Consider the following 22,418-nt stretch of genomic DNA (forward strand, 5'->3'; position numbering starts at 1 on the left):
TGAGCACTTCTGGCCCAATGTTTTTCAGCGCTTCTGAAAGCTAATGACATCAACAAGGAAAGAAAGACAACCCGGGAACTCAGCTGAAAGCCTGATAAAATTAAAAAGGGAGCCGACCTAAATTAAAGGGTCCGCTAAAATGTCAATGCTGGAAAGATCCTGTTTGCACGCGCTGGAAGTCTGTTCCAAAAGGTGAGATTCGTGATGGAAAAGCCTGTGGCCTTGGTAAGCATCAAGATATCCTTCCTGAAGGAAGGTGGAAGCAAGCTTGTTTTTCTGATGCTGGTCACGGCATATCAGAAAGGACGCTGCAGAGCTGCCAAAAGGGTACGACAGGACGAGGACAACCAGGTTGTGATCAAGGATTTGGTAGCGCTGCCTAAAAAAGGAAAGACTGAAGAGTCTGGAACTTTCCAGTTTTGAAAAGAGATGACTAAGGGGGATGGAGGTTTATGAAATCATGCACAGGATAGAGGGACAACTTGTACTCCTTCTCTTGAAGTACTAAAACTCAAGAGCATTCAAGGAACCTGAAGGGGCGCTTGAGGATTGCTGAATTTGAGTTTGTTTACAAATTCACAACAGTGGTGGACCCCCCAAGGGGCTGATTAGCAACATGAAGGACTTGACCTTTGGCCCGGAGAGCTAAGGAAACTGTTGCCGGGGCACCATGTCAGCGTTTCTGTGCCCCCACCCTCCATGCCACCCGGAATGCCTCTGCACGCTCCCACACTTGCAGGTTCACGCCCGGTGCATTGCGCACCCCCTTTCCCTTGGCGCTACGCCACTGCCTTTGTCCACTGGCCTTCTTGTTTGTATTCAAGTGGTGGTATTATCCCATGGCCCTTATTCTTCTTAGTGACTGGGCCAAACTCCTTCCCTTTCGTGGTTCCTGGGCAACAGGCAGTTCTTTCTGGCAAAGTAGAAAGAAGTGAGCTACCTAGATTGATGTATTAGAACATAAGAACGAGCCAGCTGGATCAGACCAGAGCCCATCTAGTCCAGCACTCTGCTGCACTCACCATGGTGGCCACCAGGTGCCTTTGGGGAGCTCACCTGCAGGGGATGTGAAAGCAATGGCCTTCTTGCTGCTGCTGCTGCTCCTGAGAGCACCCTGGTCTGCTAAGAGCCTTTGCAATCTCTCGTGGATCAAGGAGGATCAAGATTGGTAGCCATAAATCGACTTCCTCCTCCATAAAATCTGTCCAAGCCCCTTTTAAAGCTATCCCAGGTGAGGTGAGCCATCACCTGCACCTCCTATGGCAGCATATTCCAAACACCAATCACCGTTAGCGTGAAGGAAGTGTTTCTTTTTTTATTAGTCCTAATTCTTCCCCAGCATTTTTCAGTATTAGATGCCCCTGGTTCTAGTCTTGCGAGAATGAGACAATGATTTCTCTCTGTCAACATTTTCTACCCCAATGATAATATTATAGACTTAAATCATATCCCCCCCTCAGGAGGCCTCCTCTCCAAACTAAAGGGGAGTCCCAAGCGGCTGCAGCCTTACTCTCCCTCACTTAGGGAAGGTGCTCCAGTCCCTCAATCATCCTTGTTGCCCTTCTCTGCACTTTTCCTATCTCTTGATATCCTTTTTTTGAGATCACGGCGACCAGAACTGGACACAGTATTACTTTCAGTCGCGGTCGCACCACTGCTTTATATAAGGGCATGACAATCTTTGCAGTTTTATTCTCAATTCCTTTCCTAATGATCCGCAGCATAGAGTTTGCCTTTGTCGAAGGCTTTCATGGCGGAGATGCCTACTGATTGGGTGGCTGTGTGGTTTCCGGGCTGTCCGACCGTGTTCTTGCAGCATTCTCTCCTGACGTTTCGCCTGCATCTGTGGTTGGCATCTTCAGAGGATCTGATGGTAGGAGATGCCAGCCAGGATGCGAAGCAGCGTCAGGAGAGAGAATACTGCAGACCAGCCCTGACCGCCTGGAAACCACACAGCACCCCACTACCTAGATTGGTTTCTTCTCTGGTTGATGGCTGGAGCCAGCCGGGTCTTTCCCATACCACGGCGTCCTCCCTGGGTGGTAAGGAACCAGTGTATCCTCCCAGTGTCTGCCCTATATAGCCAATTAAGATATTTCCTCATTAGGCCAGCTTTCAAGTCTGTGAAAAATGGCTTGCTGTGCGTTTTCTGTTGACTGGATGAGACGGTCTTATGGATGGTGCCATAAATCTTCCGCATCTTTCATCACTTTGAGTACACGCGCAAATTGCTGTGGGGGGGTGGGTGGGAGGGTGGGGGGTCATAAAAAGATGTATAAATCTTTCTTTAAAAGCTCTTGCAGGGCTTATCCTGAAATTGTCTTCAGGCGAATCAGTTCAGCTCCATTTACTGCAAGTTGCACATTTCATTTCTCGGTGCTGGAGTGGGTTCCTCCTGCCACTTAACCAAAGGAGGGTGGGTGGTGGTGGTGGTTGGCCTTGTTATAGCGGAGGCTACCCCCCCCTCCTCAGACTATCTGTCAGGAGAGAATGAGCCAGTTCAAGTCTGGACCAGAGGTGGTCCATCCAAATCCAGCATCCTTGAGAGAGAGAGCTCACACAGTGGCCAACCAGGTTCCTCCTAAGGAGGGGCCACCAGCAGAGCCCTAGAGGGTTGAGGCCTTTATAAGAACATCAGAGAGCCCTGCTGGATCAAACCAGTGAGGGATCCATCCAGTTTTCTGTTTCACACAGTGGCTAACCAGTTACTCTGGAGGTCCAACAACAGGGCATCGAGGCTGAGGCCTTCATTAGAACATCAGAAGAGAGACCCTACCAGATTGGACTGGTGTGGTCCATTTTAGTCTAGTCATCCTCGAAAGACTTGGCAGACAGCCACTTCCTCTGGGAGGTCCAACAACAGGGCATCCGAGGCTGAGGCCTTCATTAGAACATCCAGAAAGAAGTCCTACCAGATTGGACTGGTGGTCCATTTAGTCCTAGCATCCTCAGACAGCCAGGACAGCCACTTCACCTCTGGAGGTCCAACAACAGAGGCATCGAAGGCTGAGACCTTCATTTAGAACATCAGAAAGAAGTCCTACCAGATTAGACTGGTGGTCCATTTTAGTCCTATAGCATCTCAGACAGCCGGGTGGCCAGCTATGGAGATTCAACAACAGAGACATTAGAGGCTGAGACCTTCATTTAGAACATCAGAAAGAGTCCTACCAGATTAGACTGGTGGTCCATTTAGTCTGCATCCTCAGACAGCAGACAGCCCACTTCCCTCCTGGAGGTCCAACAACAGGGCATCCGAGGCTGAAAGAGACAGCTTCATTTAGAACATCAGAAGAGTCCTACCAGATTAGACTGGTGGTCCATTTAGTCTAGCATCCTCAGACAGCAGACAGCCACTTCCTCTGGAGGTCCAACAACAGGGCATCGAGGCTGAGACCTTCATTAGAACATCAGAAGAGTCCTACCAGATTAGACTGGTGGTCCATTTAGTCTAGCATCCTCAGACAGCAGACAGCCACTTCCTCTGGAGGTCCAACAACAGGGCATCGAGGCTGAGACCTTCATTAGAACATCAGAAGAGTCCTACCAGATTAGACTGGTGGTCCATTTAGTCTAGCATCCTCAGACAGCAGCCAACCACTTCCTCTGGAGGTCCAACAATCCAGTTTGATCAGATCAGTGGTCCATCCAGCCCAGCATCCCATCTCACACAGTGGCCAACCTGTTCCTCTGGAGACCCAACAACAATTTATCGAGGTGAGGAGCCAGCTTCAACAGGGGCACCCGTTGGATCAGACCAGTGAGGGTCCGTCTAGTCCAGGGCACAGGGGCGGAGGCCTTTCCCTGATGACTGCCTCTCTTAGGTCAGCAGTGGAATTCCCTGAAAGATCAAAACATCCCCCTACCGGTTTGTTTTGATGCCCGATTTATGTCCGTTTATTCTTTTCAGTAGTGACTGACCTATTTGTCTGACACAGAGAGCAGAAGGGCGTTGCTGACCAGTGGTGGGATCCAAAAATTTTAGTAACAGGTTCCCTCGCCAGCCCCCCCTCAGCAAAGTGGGCAGAGGCGTACCCAGGCAAACCTGAGTCCTGGGCAAAACCTGAGTTGGATGCCCCCCCACCCCCCCATGGACAGCCACCCCACCACAACCCCAAAAAATGTTTTTGCACCCGGTCATTTCTAAATCATCATCACATTACAGAAAATGCCCCAACTCACAAATCTGAACACAGCAATGGTGAAACAGGTTCTTGGATAGAGACCGGTGAGATAAAAGGTACGAAAGGCTGAGAATCCATGAATTGCCGGACCTGAAAGGGATTAACCCAGTTCAGGGAGTTACATTATTGATGCTTAATTGTTCTATACTATATATGGAACCTTCGTTCCAAAGGCAGGATGCCTCTCTGGGGAGCCAAGTGGAGGAAAAGCGGGACAATGAGTAGCCCCCCCTCTGCGGCACACACACACTATTAGTGTAACCGCACTCGGGAACTGGGGAGAACCTGCTGGATCCCACCTCTGTAATGCTGACCCTTGACGGCATGTATGAACGTTTCTGTTGTGCCACGAAGTCACTACTGAGTTATGATGACCATGTAGGGTTTTCAGAGTAAGAGGTGTTGGGAGATGGCTTGGCGATGCCGCCTCCCACGTCCACCATGAGCCAGCATGGTAGTGCGTTCAAGAAGCAGATGGACTCTGACCTGGAGGACGGGGCTCGATTCCCCTCCCACCACACACAAGTGGAGGACTTCAGGATTCCCCGAGTCAGATCTGTCTCCCTCTCACTTCTCCTGGGCGACCTTGGGCCAGTCAGAGTTCTCTCAGAACTCTTCCGGCCCCACCTGCCTCACATGGTGTCTGTTGCAGGGCGAGGAAGGGAAAGGAGAGAGCCAGTGTGGTGTAGCGGTTAAGAGCAGGTGCACTCTGATCTGGAGAACCGGGGTGGATTCCCCCCTCTGCCACTTGAGCTGCGGAGGCTTATCTGGCGAACCGGATTAGTGTGCTCCGACACATGCCAGCTGGGCTAGTCACAGTTCTTTGGAGCTCTCTCAGCCTCACCTACCTCACAGGGTGTTTGTTGGGGGGAGGGGAAGGGAAAGGAGATTGTGAGCCCCTTTGAGTCTTCTTCAGCTCAAGTATTCCCAGTAGGACTTCCATTAAAATACTAGCCAGGCTGAGAACACATGATTGGCCCAAGGTCTCCCAGCGAGCTTCCACAGTACAAGGGGGGGTATTAGAACCTGCGTTTCCCAAGCTCTAGTCTGACGCCTTAACCCAGGGGTAGCCAACCTATGGTACTCCAGATGTTCATGGACTACAAATCCCATCAGCCCCTGCCACCATGGCCAATTCAGCACGGCCAACTGGCCACGGTGGCAGGGGCTGATGGAAATGGAAGTGTAGTCCATGGTACATCCTGAGCACTACAACAGCCACCCCTACCTTAACCACACCACCACGGTAGCTCTCACAAACATACGACCTGTTCGATATATAACATATGTGCAACATTGGAAGATGAACAAGTGAATGGAGATGGCTCGGCCGGATCTCCATTCCTACTCGAACCTGTCAGAGAGAACTTTGGCTCTCAAAAGCTCAGACCTAGAAGATCTTCTTGTTCTGTAAGGGGCTGCTGGACCCAAGCCCAGGTGAGATGCCGCCGCACAGGAAATCTCCCAGGGGTGAGAATAAAGAACTTCCCGTGAGACAAGAAGGAAGAAGAGTCTGGATTTATACCCCCCCTTTCTCTCTGGTGAGGAGTCTCAAGGCCGCTGACAAACCCCTTTCCTCTTTCTGCAACAGACACCATGTGAGGCAGGTGGGGCCGGAAGAGTTCTGAGAGAACTCTGACTGGCCCAAGGTCGCCCAGGAGAAGTGAGGAGACAGATCTGACTCGCCAAATCCGAGTCCTCCACTTGTGTGGTGGAGTGGGGAATCGAGCCCAGTTCTCCAGGTCAGAGTCCATCTGCTCTGAACGACTACGCCATGCTGGCTCTGTGACGTGGAGGCGGGCATCGTCAAGCCATCTCCCAACACCTCTTACTCTGAAAACCCTACATGGTCATCATAACTCAGTAGTGACTTCGTGGCACAACAGAAACGTTCAGACATGCCGTCAAGGGTCAGCATTACAGAGGTGGGATCCAGCAGGTGGGATCCAGCAAGGTCACCCAAGCAGGCTTCATGCGTAGGAGTGAGAAAACAAACCTGGTTCACCGGATTAGAGTCCGCCACTCTTAACCACCACACCATACTGGCTCCCCGCTGCAAGGGATCCACCCTCTGCAGTTTTGCTCCACACCCCTGTAAAAGCCACGATCAGCCCGAGTGACTAAAGCGGAGCTGGTTCCCAACAGGCTTAAAATGGGCCTGGACCAGAGTCTCATCCTGCATCTTCATCAAGACTACAGGGACCACAGCTTCCCTGTAGTCGTTTCAGTGGCGTTGGAGGTGAAGAGCTCGTGTCTCTAATCTGGAGGAACCGGGCTTGATTCCCCGCTCTGCCGCCTGAGCTGTGGAGGCTTATCTGGGGAATTCAGATCACCCTGGGCACTCCCACACACGCCAGCTGGGTGACCTTGGGCTAGTCACAGCTTCTTGGAGCTCTCTCAGCCCCACCCACCTCACAGGGTGTTTGTTGTGAGCGGGGAAGGGCAAGGAGATTGTCAGCCCCTTTGAGTCTCCTGCAGGAGAGAAAGGGGGGATATAAATCCAAACTCCTCCTCCTCCTCCTCCTCTACACACACACAGTCAGGGAACAGGTCCAGAGGAGGGCAACCAAAAGGCCTGGAATCCATGCCCTTTGAGGAGAGGCTTAGGGAGCTGGGGACGTTCAGTCTGGAGAAGCAAAGGTTAAGGGGGGACATGATAGCCATGCTTATATATTTGAAGGGATGTCATGTCAGTGAGGGAGCAAGCTTATTTTCTGCTGCTCCAGAGACTAGGACCAGGAGTCATGGGTTCAAGCTGCAGGAAAAGAGATTCCACCTAAACATCAGGAAAAACTTCCTGACAGTCAGGGCTGTACGACAGCGGAATGCACTACCTCGGAGTGTGGTGGAGTCTCCTTCTTTGGAGGTTTTTAAACAGAGGCTGGGTGGCCATCTGTCAGGAGGGCTTGGATTGTGTGTTCCTGCATTGCAGGGGGTTGGACTGGATGGCCCTTAGGGGTCTCTTCCAACTCTATGATTCTATGATTCAGTGAGCTCAGTTCTGTGCATCTCATCGTTGGCTTTTCCGGCATCTTTGCGTTGTTCACGCAAGCTGTGTTCAGAGGACGGGAAGGGAGGGTTCCCCCACGAGGCAGGGGCTGTCTCAAACTAATCCAGTAGGGAAAAGGGCATCATGACAGATGCTTGGCTAATACAATAATTAGATTAATGCATTTTGCTAGCTCAGACAAGTGGCCGTGGAAATGCTAGAAGCGCTCACTTCGCATTAGCTGCACGGCAACCGCATCCCCGGCTTTCCTAGAGCACATCTGCTAATCACCGGGCTGGGCAATTCAACCCCAACGATGTTCAAAGGATAGCAGCTCCTTTTTGCGTTTCAGGTGTACCCTCTTGACAAAGGCAGTCGCGTTTTCCTAGTCTAGTTCCAAGAGGGTGAAAGGCAGTGGTGGGATCCAAAAATTTTAGTAACAGGTTCCCATGGTGGTGGGATTCAAACAGTGGCGTAGCGCCAATGGGGCTGGGTGGGGCACAACGGGGGTGTGGCCGGGCATTCCAGGGGTGGGGCATTCCTGGGCAGGGCTGTGGCAAGGACGCAGCCGCTGTGCCGGTCCTTGGGCGGGAAACGAATGCACGCAGGCACAGGCTGCCACGCACGCCAGTGCACCTCCTGCTAGCCTGCTTCAAGTTCTGCGTGCTACTGCTGAGGAGGAGGGGCGTAACTAAGGCAAAAATCACGTGGCAAAATCACCAACTAGTAACCCCCTCTCGGCACACACAAATAATGAGTAACCTACTCTCGGGAACCTGTGAGAACCTGCTGGATCCCACCTCTGGTTTTCAAAGTAAGAGACATTCAGGGGTACTTTGCCTGTCTCCACATAGCAACTGTAGACTTCCTTGGTGGCCTCCCATCTGAGTCCTAACAAGGGCCCACCTTGCTCGGCAGCCAAGATCTGATGAGATCGGCTTGTCTGGGCTCACTTAGTGCAGATCTATCAATTCAGAACAGGCTAGGACACATCAAAATGCAGATGGTGGCTCTTTCACATAAAGGCCCCCCCCCCCCCCCCTGATCAATTGAATATTGAGAAGAAGACACAGCCCAAGCCCCTTCTGCTTGCTTATTAGGCCCATATAATACACCAACAGGTATCTTGGGTTAGAAACAGGTGCGCTCTAATCTGGAGGACCGGGTTTGATTCCCCGCTCTGCCACTTGAGCTGTGGAAGTATAGCTGGTGAACCAGAGTAGCTTGTGCATTCCCACACAGGCCAGCTGGGTGACCTTGGACTAGTCACAGTTCTTTGGAGCTCTCTCAGCTCCACCCACCTCACGGGGTGTTTGTTGTGAGTCCCCACCTACAAGAAAAGGGAGATTGTAAACCCCTTTGAGTCTCCTTACAGGAGAGAAGGGGGTATATAAATCCAAACTCCTCCTCCTCTTCTTTTTCTCAGGGAAGAGATTTTTTTTTGGTCAGGGCAAGCAAATACCCTCACCTGCCGGTCAAAAGGAACAGAGTCCGGGAAGGCAGAGGACAATGCAGCTCTACCAGATGCCCAGGTTCCCTTCTGACAGGGAGGACTCCCCCTTCAAGATTCAGAGAGGAGTTAAGCCGGAATGACTGGTTGCTGGCGGGGTTCTTGCTTCGGGAAGCAGCTCTGCCAACACGCCCTCATCTGCATCCCGGGCTCAGCCGCTGCTCCACCCGGCTTCTTCCAACCCAGCAAGTTATAAATACGCTGTTCACAGTGGAAGATTCATCTTAAGTCACCTGCAAAAACCTGCCTCGAAAGTACAAACCGGCCTCCCTTTTGGGCCAGACAGGATGACTGGATGCAGTTTCCCACGAATGCTTTGTTAAGATAAGAAACAGGTTTATAATGCAATGAAGATTTCTACCCGTGATAGAGGAGAACGTTCCTAAATAGTTCGAGAGACAGTGAGATGTAGTGGTTAAGAGCAGCAGGCTCTAATCTGGAGAACTGGGTTTGATTCACACTCCTCCATATGAACAGTGCACTATAATCAGGAGAACCGGATTCGATTTCCCACTCCTACACATGAGTAGTGGACTCTGATCTGGAGAACCGGGTTTGATTCCCAGCTCCTCCACATGAAGCCTGCTGGGTGACCTTGGAGCTCTCACAGTTCTCTCGAAACTCTCTCGACCCCACTTACCTCACAAGGTGTCTGTTGGGGGGAGGGGACAGGAAGGCAATTATAAGCTGATTTGAGACTCCTTAAGGTTGAGAAAAGCAGGTATAAATCCAAACGCTTCCTCTCCTCTTCTTCCTCCCTTCTTCTTCCTCTCCTCTTCCTCCTCTTCCTCCTCTTCCTCCTCCTCTTCTTCACGGTCCTATGTAGCTCAAGCACTAGTACCAAAAAACCCTCAAAAGAAGTACACCAGTGGGAAGAGAATGGATCGCAGTTTTATGAAGGACTGAGAATAAACAGAAATGATTCAAGAATTGCTATTGATGGCCAAGGTGCCGCACTTTGGAACAGATCCTACCCCTTCACTCCTGATGGCTCCTTCCCCTGGTGCAAGAAGTCTTCCTCTGATATATAAGCTGCCAGAGCCGGAAGGAAAAGGTGGGGCAACAACATTTCAATGAATCATCAATAAAAGACAGTTTTCGCTGTGATGAGGCTTGTAGAGTTCAAATCTCTGCAGATTTTTAAAAAATCGGGCTGTCATAGCCATTTTGAATATTCTATGACCGTGGTGGCGAGACCTTTTGGCACTTCCAGATGTCATGGACTACAATTCCCATCAGCCCCTGCCAGCACGGCCAATTGGCCATGCTGGCAGGGGCTGATGGGAATTGCAGTCCATAACAAAGGTTCGCCACCACTGTCTATGAGATAATTTACCCCCTTCAGTTAATTCTTTTCTCGACCACCCATTAAAGCCATTTTTACAGATATTACTAGCTGGCAGCGCCTATTTAGAGCATTAATTGAACCCCTCTGACACAGGGGGAAAAAGAAAACCGAGAATGCAAAATATTTTGCCAGCTTGGTTTGTTCAAAAGGCTGACACCTAAAATTATTAGAGCTCTTACCTTTTTTTTTCAAAGTCCTCTCCCCTTGTCGTATCGTTGAGTTTGAGCAAATAATCTTGTTACAAATCTTTTGTTCCAGTGGGAGTTAAGCAGAATCAACCCTGGAGAGCCAGCGTGGTGTAGTGGTCAAGAGCCGGTGGATTCTAATTTGGAGAACCGGGCTTGATTCTCCACTCCTCCACCTGAGTGGCAGAGGCTTACCTGGTGAACCAGATGCGTTTCTGCACTCCTACATTCCTGCTGGGTGACCTTGGGCTAATCACAGTTCTCTCTGAATTCTTGCAGCCCCACCTACCTCACAAGGTGTCTGTTGTGGGGAGAGGAAGGGAAAAGAGCTTGTAAGCCACTTTGAGTCTCCTTACAGGAGAGAAAGGTGGGGTATAAACCCAAACTACTACTACTACCCTGTTTCCCCGAACATAAGACATCCCCTAAAAATAAGACATAGTAGAGGTTTTGCTGAAGTGCGAAATATAAGGCATCCCCCAAAAGTAAGACGTAGCAAAGTTTTTGTTTGGAAGCATGCCCGACGAACAGAACACAGAAAAATAAGACATCCCCTGAAAACAAGACATAGCGCATCTTTGGGGAGCGAAAAAATTATTTTATGGAGCTGTCTTATGTTAGAGCTCTGACACTACTACTACTCTCCTCTTCCTCCTCCTCCTCTTCTTCTTCTTCGTAGATGGATGGGAGGCCACCAAGGAAGTTCAGGGTTGCTCTGCAGAGGCAGCAACATCAAACTACCTCCAGCTCATGTCTTGCAAACCCCACAGGGTCGCCACAACTTGTCTGCGACTTGACGGCACTTTCCTCCAGTGAAGCAGGCCCTTCATGCTGCAATACATTTGTCAGTTTTTGAGGTGCCACAAGACCCCAGTTGCTGCTGCCATAAAGTAAGACTGGGAGTACAGTTCTGGGTACCACAATTCTAGAAGGATATTGACAAGCTGGAACGGGGCCAGAGGAGGGCGACCAAAACGGTAAAACGTCTGGAACCCATGCTTTTACGAGGAGAGACTTAGGGAGCTGGGGATGTTTAATCTGGAGAAGCAAAGGTTAAGGGGGGAGGACATGATAGCCATGTTTAGATATTTGAAAGGTTGTCATGTGGGTGAGGGAGCAAGCTCGTTTTCTGCTGCCTCAGAGACTTGGACACAGAGTAATGGATTCAGGGCGCAGGAAAAGAGATTCCACCTAAACGTTAGGAAGAACTTCCTGACAATATGGGAATGATGGTGAGAGTCTCCTCCTCTGGAGGTTTTTCAAGAAGGGCTGGGATGGCCATCCCAGGCTGGGAGTAGCTTTGAGTGGTGTGTTCCTGCATTGCAGGGGGTTGGACTTGATGGCCCTTGGGGTCTCTTCCTACTCCATGATTCTACGATTCTACGTAGTGTACAGAATGCAGGGTTGTCGCTAAAAATGTGTCACGTCCTTGGTTTGGCACCCCTCAGCTTGGGCTGCACTTAATTTGATTTCATCGGGACCAAAATTTTCTGTACCACATCAATTTGCTGCCTAATGGGACTTTAAAAGGAAACTCAGGCTTAAAGAGGTGGACACAGGAATGGAGACTTGTGAAACTCAACCCAAAGTCTCTCGTTTCCATCCACAGAGATCATTTTATATGCAGGTGTGAATTCTACCTCATAACAAGTATCTTTTATTCGAGAAACTAGGTGAAGATTAATATTGGGATAAATAACGACTTAAATGTTCCGTGTATTGCCAGGGGATAGAAGGGTAGAATTCTAAAAAATATATAGCTGTATGTATAAAATAATGATCAAAGCAGCACACGCAACAATAGCTTTAGGCTGGAAAGAAAAGAAAAAAATGGACAATCCAGAAATGGTTGGAATACATCTCGGAACAAGTGACACTGGACATTTTCGACATAATAACAAAGAATAAAACTCAGCCAAGATAAACAAATGAAATCTTGAAAGATATGGACCATATCCGAGGACTGGATGAAAGAAGCTGGAGTCAATGAGGGAGAAAATGGGAGAAGAGATTACAAAGAATGAACTTACTGCATTTGTTGGACAAAAGTATGAAAAACATAGGAGGGAGGAGGGAAAAAGAATGAACATGTTTTGTTTGAAAACAAAATGAAGAGAAAAAGCAGTAATATACGTGCAATAATTCTCCAATGATACAGCAAAAATTATTTAAAAAACAACCAAAATGAAAGAACAGTATCTGGTCTGAAATTGGTGCCCTACAGGCCAAGCAGGGAAAAAGCGATGCAAAACTAAAACAAGAAATATAAAGGCAGGCAGGTGATTTTGGCAATACTGTGTCACAGATAAAATATACTGATCCTGCATAACCATCTTCCTTTGGCGACACTGGCCCCGGTCGGGTGAAACGCTCCGTCCTGGTGAAGCAGGAATCCTGCAGGATCCTTTGCAGTTTCACGGGGCCTGTAGGAACAAGAGCTGTTCCACACGGGCCTATGGTTGAGGCAACTATAAGCCACCCATCCTGGCTCCCCTCCCCCCTTTTCTTCTTCCCCTCCCCTCCCCCCTATTTTCTCTCCCCACTTGCTGGGACATTGGTGTATTCTATACCCTGTTAGGATCAGCTGAAATATTGAATTGATGGAATGTGTTTTTTTCCAAAAAAAATAGATGTCTGATTTATATGTATTTTAAACTATCATGTAGGGCTGTCCCAAGCATGGCATTTTGCTTGTCATTGTGAACGCACTTCCTTGAAATTTACAGCAGCATTCCTCGATGCACACAATTTCAGACTCATACCCCATCCTCACTTTCCCCTTCCTCCACCCATCCCTACACAGCCCCAAACACATTGACACGAAGCCGCAGAGTTCAGCATAGCCACAGCTCTAGAGTAGAAGCTGTCTCTAAGCCTCTTTGTCCTAGTTTTGATGGGGCCTCTGTAACCAAGTCTGCAGGATGGTCACAGTTCCAAAAGAGAGTGTGCTGGAGGCACGGGTCTCTCCTGAATATTAGACTTTCTTTGGGCTTAGGGAATTATAGAGGTTCACCCAAGGAGAGGAGAGGGCAGCGGATAATCCTCTGAGCAATGAGCTAGTCACCCTTACAGGAGCGCCTTCCTATCTGCCACTCATGCCACTGCAGCCCTGAACCATACACACGGAGATGCAGTGAGTTCAGGGCCTCTCCATAGCACAGCGGTAAAAGGACCTCAGGAGTTTTCCATTCAGTTTATTTGTTTCCTTATATGGTCTTAGCTAGTACAGTCTTTTGCTGGGCCTTCTTAACCCTGGCGGCGATCCTGTACGCCCCATTTGGTCGAGTCCTCTGCTAATCATGACGCCTTAGAGAATTTTAAGACCCAGCCACCCATCTGTGATCTCCATTTTCATGATTAAGGGCTGTATTTCTGAGCTATTCCTTCTATAGTCCACTATAAGTTCCTTTGTCTTTATTTATTATTCCGGGACCAGGTTGTACACCCTTCACTATGAGAGCAGTGATTCCACCTCCCGCTCAGAATGCTTCTCCGGAAAGGGGAGGGGCTGCCTATTAAATGTGATTAAAGTTAAGTAAATTAAAACTAACTTTTACTTTTATTGTCCTTCAGAATTCAGGTGACTGGTTTGTGGCACAGCAAACCTCCTGATGGAGGCATGCAAAGAACATCAATTGCCTTCAGCTCATCATACATGCTTTCGCAGTGTCATGACCTTTTCAAGAATGATAACGATTGAGAACCCAGGATTCAAGTCCGCGACCACGCCAAGGATCAACAAGGTTTACAAGGAATAGACTGGCTGCAGGAGTCCAGCGCTCTCTTTAAGCTCAGAGTGAGAGATTGTCTTATGACACTCTATAAATTCTGCAGTAAGAATAAAATTACAGGGAGGGAAGTCAACATCAGGCTAAAAAAAACACAATAGATTTGAATGACGATACCAGGAAAGCTAACATCAGAAACCAGGAAAAACGTGGAAAAAAACAACTCCGCAGTGGAACAGAATGTATCACCTGGTTCAGGTGGCAATTCCTGGTCTAAATGGGTTAAAGAGGAATGAGGAGGCCACGCGAGAACAAGACACTTTTCCTGTCTCAAGAGGTGGGGTTCTGTCCTGGGCAAGTGGGTTTACTAGTCGAGACTGCACTACACGAGCCACTCATGGTTGGGAGTTTAAGAGTGCCAGCGAACACTAATCCCAGAGAACCAGGTTTGATTCCCCAGTCCTCCACAAGCTCCTTCCCCTTCCTCTCCCCACAGAGGACACCTTGTGAAGTTGGTGGGGCTGGGAGAGTTCTGAGAGAACCATGACGGGCCCAAGGTCACCCAGCAGGAATGCAGGAGTATGGAAACACATCTGGTTCACCAGATAAGCCTCTGCCACTCAGGTGAGGGATAGGGAATCAAACCCGGTTCTCCAGATTAGAATCCTAACTCTGCTCTTAACCGCGGCCTGCACGCTGGATCTCAGCAGCGACCCACCACAATCAGGGGGCAGTTCTCAGAGCCACGCATGTACCTCCACGCATGTGGAGCAGCAATGACGTAGGAGGTTAAGAGCTTGTGTATCTAATCTGGAGGAACCGGGTTTGGTGGCTCACCTCTGCCGACTCAATGAGGAGGGTTTTATCTGGGGAATTCAGGTTTGCCTGTACACTCCCACACACGCAAGCTGGGTGACCTTGGGCTAGTCCCACAGCTACCAGGCTCTCTCTCAGCCCCAGCCACCTCTGCAGGGTGTTTGTAGTGAGCAGGGGAAAGACAAAAGAGGAGATTGTAAGCCCCGTTGAGTCTCCTGCAGGAGAGAAAGGGGGGATATAAATCCAAACTCTTCTTCTTCTTCTTGACCGCTGTATGAAATGGTAAGCAGGATGTGCAAATTCAGAATCACCATTCACCAGATGGGAAAAAAGTCTGCATAAACTAACTGTAACCCAAATGCAATACATTTCCAGTGGAGTGTTGGCACATCTGACGGGACGTAATGAAGAACTGCTTAATTATTCCTTGTGAAATTGGAGAGGCTTACGCGTAAGGGAGTATCCCAACATGGGATGTCTTCAGTACACAAAGTTTATATTAAAAAGCACTAGGGATGGTTTCCTGTTTTGTCTTTGGTTTCTTATCTAAAAGCACAATGTGTAATTCAGAACTTTCTCTCACACCATACAACTCCAATTAGACAGGACTTGAGTTAATTTTTTTTTACATCAAGTTACAAAACCTTCCTAGAGATTAGAAAGGTTTCTGGGCAAATGGCGTTCTTGTATTCAAAACCAACACAGCACTCTGATTTCCAAGAAATAAGTTTGGTTTACAAAGTACGACTCGGCTCCTGCTTAAAACTCTGATCTTTCCCATTTGGCTCTGGAATCGTCACTGACAATGGAGGTTACATTTTTAACATTTTCAGAACATTCACTTGGACGAAGCCCTGTATTTGTATGGGAGAAGACAATTCACGAACAAAACAATATTCATGTTCAACTGAGTGGATGACACAGTAGAAACTCTTCCAGCTTTAACTTTGACATTTCGATGTTCCTTTTGAGTATGGAAGCAATTCACAAAGCAATCATATATTTAAAAGTTGAGCAATTTGGTCAGCTGGCCAAAATCTATTTACCGTATATACTTGTGTATAAGTCGACCCGCATATAAGTCGAGGCACCTAATTTTACCACAAAAAAACTGGGAAAACTTATTAGAGCTTCATATGAGTCGAGGGTAGGAAATGCAGCAGCTACTGGTAAATTTCAAAAATAAAAATAGATACCAATAAAGCTACATTAATTGAGGCATCAGTAGGTTAATTATTTTTGAATATTTATTTCAAAGAAAAACAGTAAACTAGCTCTGTAAGTGGAAAAGGGAGTCAACAGAAACAATATGGTCTCAACAATAACTTTAAAAGTTCAAAAACCTTAGCTCAACCAGTAACCAAGCTAAAAGAGTGAAAATCCTTCAAAACTGGATTTTTGGTCAGGGGAGGAATGTCTATGTTAGGAGTACCAAAATTTCAGAGTATCTTTAGGAGACCCTCCTGATGATACCAGCCAGGTTTGGTGAAGTTTGGTTCAGGGGGTCCAAAGTTATGGACCCTCAAAATGTAGCCCCATCTACTACTGTGTTTCCCCGAATATAAGACAGTGTCTTATATTAATTTTTGCTCCCAAAGAGGTGCTATGTCTTATTTTCAGGGGATGTCTTATTTTTCCTGTGTTCTGTTCGTCAGGCATGCTTCCAAACAAAAACTTTGCTATGTCTTACTTTTGGGGGATGCCTTATATTTCGCACTTCAGCAAAACCTCTACTATGTCTTATTTTTTGGGGATGCCTTATATTAGGAGAAACAGGGTATTAGCTCCCATTGGAAACAATGGGGGATGGGGCACCCCCTTTGGGGGTCCATAACTTTGGACCCCCTGAACCAAACTTTACCAAACTTGGGTGGTATCATTAGGAGAGTCTCTTGAAAAATCCCTGAAATTCTGGTGCCGCTAGCCTAAAAACTGTGCCCCCTGACGGCCGACAAAGTAAAAACCCTAAAATATTTTTTTTTTTTTTTTAAGAAATACACCCCTGATGACTTCATTATAAGTCAAGGGGGGCTTTTCGAGCACAAAATGTGCGAAAAATTCGAGCTTATATCACGGTATATGCATTACCTTTTTACAGGTCTGCGAATAACGTATACAGAGCCCACGAGAGTTCTGGTTTACGTGGAACTGGCTTAAAGTATTGCGTGGCAACTGCCAGGCCCAAATGCCTCTCCAAAGAACCACCTCCCATTTTTTAGGGTGTTGTGGGTTTCCTGGCTTATATGGCCGTATTCCAGTAGCATTTTCTCCTGATGTTTCGCCTGCATCTGTGGCTGGTAGCGTCAGGAGAAACGTCAGGAGAAACTGCTACTGGAACCGCACGGCCGGCTACAACCCTGGAAAACCCACCAACACCTGTGATTCGACCCGTGAGCCTTCGACAATACTCCCATTTTTGCTTAACCTCATATCTATCTGCATGAATCTCCCACGATGTTAACTCAGTTGCACCATCACTGGGTTCCCTCAAAGCCAGCCAGCGCAGACTGCGGTTGTAGGCACAGCCACTCACAATTAAACGTGCACAGAACGAGACTGCAGGGATCCAGTTCTAGAAGCTGACCGGATATGCTGCTCAAACCACGAGTTACCCTTTTATTGCTCCCTGGTAGCAAAATGAGCTTTGCAGGTTTCATTCTTTGGTATCCCTTTCTGAGGTTTCCATCACAGAACCTTGACGTTTTTTGCTTGGTATTATTCATATTTTCCAACCTCTTTTTGAAACGTGCCTTCCTCTTCCAGGCCATTCTTCCTTCCGAGCTGCTGAACACATCAAGGTGCCTTTTAATGAATCAGACCACTGGTCCATCAAGGTCAAGGTGGCCCACTCAGATTGACAGCGGCTCCCTTTTGTGCGATGTACTAGGCAGACTTCGTTTACAAAGTAGTTAGCCATTTGCCTTCCACAGCCATCTACACTTCACCCCCAGCGAAGCTGGATACTCAGTTTATTGATTTCGGAAGGGTGGGGCTGAGTTAACCTTGGTCCGGCGACTTCAGAGGTGTCCAACTCTGGTGCTTCAGATGTTCATGGACTACAATTCCCATTGGCCCCTGCTGGCATGGCCAATTGGAAGTAAACTTCCGGGAGCTGGCATTTTGTTACCCATCGTTCTCTTACGTACAATCACAACAGGAAAACTGTATTGTAGAGTCACTTTATTTTCTGCTTCTTAGATTTGGCCATGCCAGCAGGGGCTGATGGGAATTGTAGTCCATGAACATCTGAAGCCCCTGGACTACCTGAAACAGACTGCCGTCGGGATTGAACATGAGCAGAGCTTGAACGGCAGTCCTGCAGCTTATCACTCTGTGCCACAGGGCTCTTAAATAACTTACTCCAATATATCTGGAGTAAATAACTTATTCCAATTTTCTTTTGCTGCTATGCATACTTTTTACGATCCTTAAGACGGCATTCCATGTTACTGTGTATGTTTGATTAGCTGGAGAACAGGATGTGGAATCAGAGGTGCTCTTGCACTGAACAGCTAATTAAGTTATAGTTCAGCTAACAATAAGTCCCCAAGACCCTCGTTCCATCAGGAAACATCCTTGAGGTGAACTTTTCAAAACCTGCTAGAGGAAGCAAACTTCCAGGAGCTGGCATTTTGTTACCCATTGTTCTCTTACATACAATCATAACAGGAGAACTGCACTGTATAATCGCTTTATTTTCTGCTTATTAGAGTTTCGCGAAACCAACACTACAACCATACCGCAAACACAAAAAACCCTGTTTATTTTATTCAGGGAGATCACAGTCTACAGACTCATTCACTTATCAGACACAGTTAACGCCATTCAAAAATGTACTCAGTTGCACTTTATAGAGTCACATGAACATAGAACTCGGATATACTGAACCACCTTTTTTTAAAAAAAGAACCGGAAACCTTAGAGATGGCATTTAATCTTGCAAGATGGGGATGAATGCTTAAAGCCATTGTTCTGATGCCGAAGTGGAAACCAGAACGACAAAACTCTGGTTCTTTTAAGGAGGATGTTTAAAAAAGGGACCCTTTGCCAATTTAGCTCAGTAGGAAAAGTTATTTGATGCACTTGCCACACATTTCACTCAACTTCACAGTGTTCACCCAAACTGGAGACTTTCATTAAAAAGTTTATTCGTTTAACCCACAAAACTGATATACCCAGAGGAATCAAAAAGAAGTACGCAGTTAGGAATTCCACTTAACGCAGAAGTTGTAGGATGATTTGATTCTGCCCCGGTTTATTGAAAAGGATACAATAAATTCAACACCAAAGGTAAAACCAGCCATGTTTTCACTGCAATTAAGATTTACAACAAAGTTTTGAGAACCATGAACAGATCTTCAAGTTTTCCAGTGTAGGCAACTACTTTGTGCTTGGCTTTAATTATTCCAGAAGAAAATGGTTAATGGTTTACAGACTTTTTTTGTTTTGTATCCCCCATTCTTCAACAAAGTTGCCTAGAAAAGGTAGTTTTTTCAACACAGCTAAAAGTAGCAATTTAGTTCACTTCTTTTTTTTTACTTTAGTAGGAACTTTGTTTCCTGAACAACTGATCGCATTTCTCACTAAAACCAATTTAATTTTTGTTGTTCTGACTCTTAATTTTGAGTAAACATTCCCACTAGATTTGGGACACTTAAAAAGGAAAAAGGCGCTACAGTATAAGCATATTCAGAATTAGGGAGTCAAGTTATTTTTCTGTTGCAAGTGATCTGCTTGAAAGGATTCCAGTTTTCAAGAAGTGAATTCCTCATTAGCTTTTGTCCCTGTTAAACATCTTTGGGTACAAAGCAATAGAATCCCACAATGAATTTTTAGGCAACAGCAAAATCAACACTTTCTGCAGAAGTGTAGCATAATGCCCCAATTTTAAACTTATACCCATTTTTTTAAAAAAGCAATTTTCTTCTGGTTTTGTAGCAATACATTCCTAAAATTCCTCACGACGAGTTTTACTCCTTGAGGAAATCTGAAATTAATCCTTAAGGCTGAATAAGAACCAGCTGCTTTACATTTTTTTTGCACCCAGTATTAATACTTGATTGAAACCATTTTGATGCTAACCTGAATTCACAATCATTTCCCCACCCCCTACCACACACAACTGAAAATCAGACACATGCAAAAAAACAAAAAAAGTGTGATATGGCAAAAGACGCCTGCCTGCCCTTGAAAAACGAAACCTGGAAGTTTACATTCATAGTCGTTCGCTCACTCTTCACTCCCCTACTGAGTAACTACTCTTCCCAAGGGCTTTAGAAAGAAAAGGATTACCTGGCAATCCTAAGCAGTTAGTCCACTCTGAGCCTATTGAGTTCAGTTGGTTTAGAGAGGAATAACTTTGCATAGAACTGCATCGACAAGGAGCCCGACCCAGATCAAATAAAGTACGACTAGAGCAGAAGCCCAGAGCTTGGCTGTGGCTACCTGCCTGAGAGGACCTAGTTCTACTAGGGAATGGAAAAGAGATGGAGTTAAGCATGGGACACCAGCCACTCAGCTATTTCGTTTCAGTTAATGGCACCAGCAAAACAGGGTCCGGTCCTCACACCCTCGCTATCGTTTTGATACGTTATAATGCGTTCTAAGAACGATGAGTTCAAATCATGATACAGGAGCAGATGCCAAGTTAGCATAGATGTGTCTTAGAAGCCAAAAGAGAGAGAGAGAGAGAGAGATATCTAAAAATATTTAACCTAAAGTTCTAAGAAGCTCTCAGACCAATTATGATACTGCCATTTTCATCTCAACTGTTAAGACAGGAATAGTTCTAACATTCAAGTCGACTACAGGCGTGCATGTGTTTCAGAAAAACCTTCACACGTCCCACAGTGATCCGTACAAATTATTGCTGTGTCTTATGGAAAGAAAACATTTTTGCACCAAGAGTCATGTAGCTAGTTAATATGGCAGCTGAAAAATTAACCTTACACTATAAAATACAGGAATTACAGGTTCGACAGCAGTCTTCAATCGTCCTGTATGTGGTTGCTATTTAGAATGGAACTTATTTGCACCCTAATTCATGCATGGTAGCTTGGTTCATCACTCTCTACAGCTAACATTTTGATTTTTGGTTCTTACGTTAGTTAATCTCAGGCCTAGTAAGCACCTGGTCCAATAAGAACCCATATCTTTGTTCCAAATAGTATCTTTCTAACTACCCATTACCAGATAAGCGAGATCAACGTTTTAATCCTCCTCGTAATTACAAGTAAACTTTTGCCGTAAAGAGGACAGGATGCGGTTTGTTCAGAAGCAATGCTTTGCAGTTTACTAGATAACAGAGACCTACCAACATATTCTGCCAGGATGCAAAAAGAAGCAAATCTACAGCTGATGATAACGGAGGGGGGTGGGAAGAGAAGTAGAATCAGAAAGCATATATTAAAAAAAGGGATATCTCAGCCCCTGTAGTCAAACAAATTAAGTCAAACTATTAGGACAAGGGCTATATAACCTGTGTCCTCTGTCCCCGCTGGAAGTCTGCCACAGAAACAAAATGCTTGTGTTCAGTCACAGCTGCAGACTAGAGCATCTTAACACCAAGCAAGAATTGCATTAAACTGGAGATCCAGTGAAGTGCGCAGAAGAAGAGGGCGGTAACTGAAAAAAGGGTGAGCAATCATCATAATCCTACAGATGCTTAATTTTTGAACATTTTAGTATGAAGAAGAATTCTTTTCTGTGAAGCCACACAGTATTTATTTTTCCTCCTCTAAACTCTCTTGAAGACTAATAATAGTGTTTTGTTTCAGTAACCATTAGGATTTATAGTTAGATGTTAGCCATGTCAGCCCTTCATAGAGTCCGTCACCCGAGGTGGCGCAGGACGGCTGAACATACCAATTCCTATCCCTGATCCGCGTCAGGCCCAATTTCTCTTGGATCTCGTGCGGCTTCATGGCGTCCGGAAGGTCCTGCTTGTTGGCGAAGATGAGGATGATGGCGTCGCGCATCTCCCGGTCGTTGATGATGCGGTGCAGTTCCTGCCGGGCCTCGTCGATGCGGTCCCGGTCGGCGCAGTCCACCACGAAGATCAGGCCTTGCGTGCCCGTGTAGTAGTGCCGCCACAGCGGCCGGATCTTGTCCTGGCCCCCGACGTCCCACACGTTGAACTTGACGTTCTTGTACGTCACCGTCTCCGCGATCTGAAGCCCACGGTGGGGATGGTGGTGACCGCCTGGCCCAGCTTCAGCTTGTACAGGATGGTGGTCTTGCCCGCCGCGTCCAGGCCCAGCATCAGGATCCGCATCTCCTTGTTGCCGAAGATCTTGGACAGCACCTTGCCCATGGTGGCGGCGGGTGGGGGGACGCCGGCATCCACGGGAGGGCGGGGGTCAGGGGGGCCGGGTGAGGGGAGGCCCACGCAGGGCACCACGTGGGGGGCCCAGAAGCACGGCAGCCGTGGAGGTCGGCCAGTGGGCGTCCCCGGAGGGGGTGGGGAAGGGAGAGGAGGCGCCCCCTCCCCAAGCAGAGCTCCGCTGGGGGTGGCGCCGACAGGCTCTGCCCCGAGGAGTCCCACGTGGAAGGCGCCCCGAAGACACAGCAAAAGGGGGCGGGGCGTGTCCTCCGAAGGGCGTGTCCTCCGAAGGGCGGGAGGTCCCGGCGCCTGCCAGGCTCTGGTGCCCCCCCCCCGG

The 22,418-nt window shown here is 47.5% G+C and overlaps 1 pseudogene; it reads right to left on the reverse strand.

The window, feature by feature from the left end:
- Positions 1-21,029: 21,029 nt before the first annotated feature.
- LOC125427219 lies at positions 21,030-22,418 on the reverse strand (annotated as a pseudogene).

Source organism: Sphaerodactylus townsendi, linkage group LG02 (genome assembly GCF_021028975.2).
Source record: "Sphaerodactylus townsendi isolate TG3544 linkage group LG02, MPM_Stown_v2.3, whole genome shotgun sequence".
NCBI lineage: Eukaryota > Metazoa > Chordata > Lepidosauria > Squamata > Sphaerodactylidae > Sphaerodactylus > Sphaerodactylus townsendi.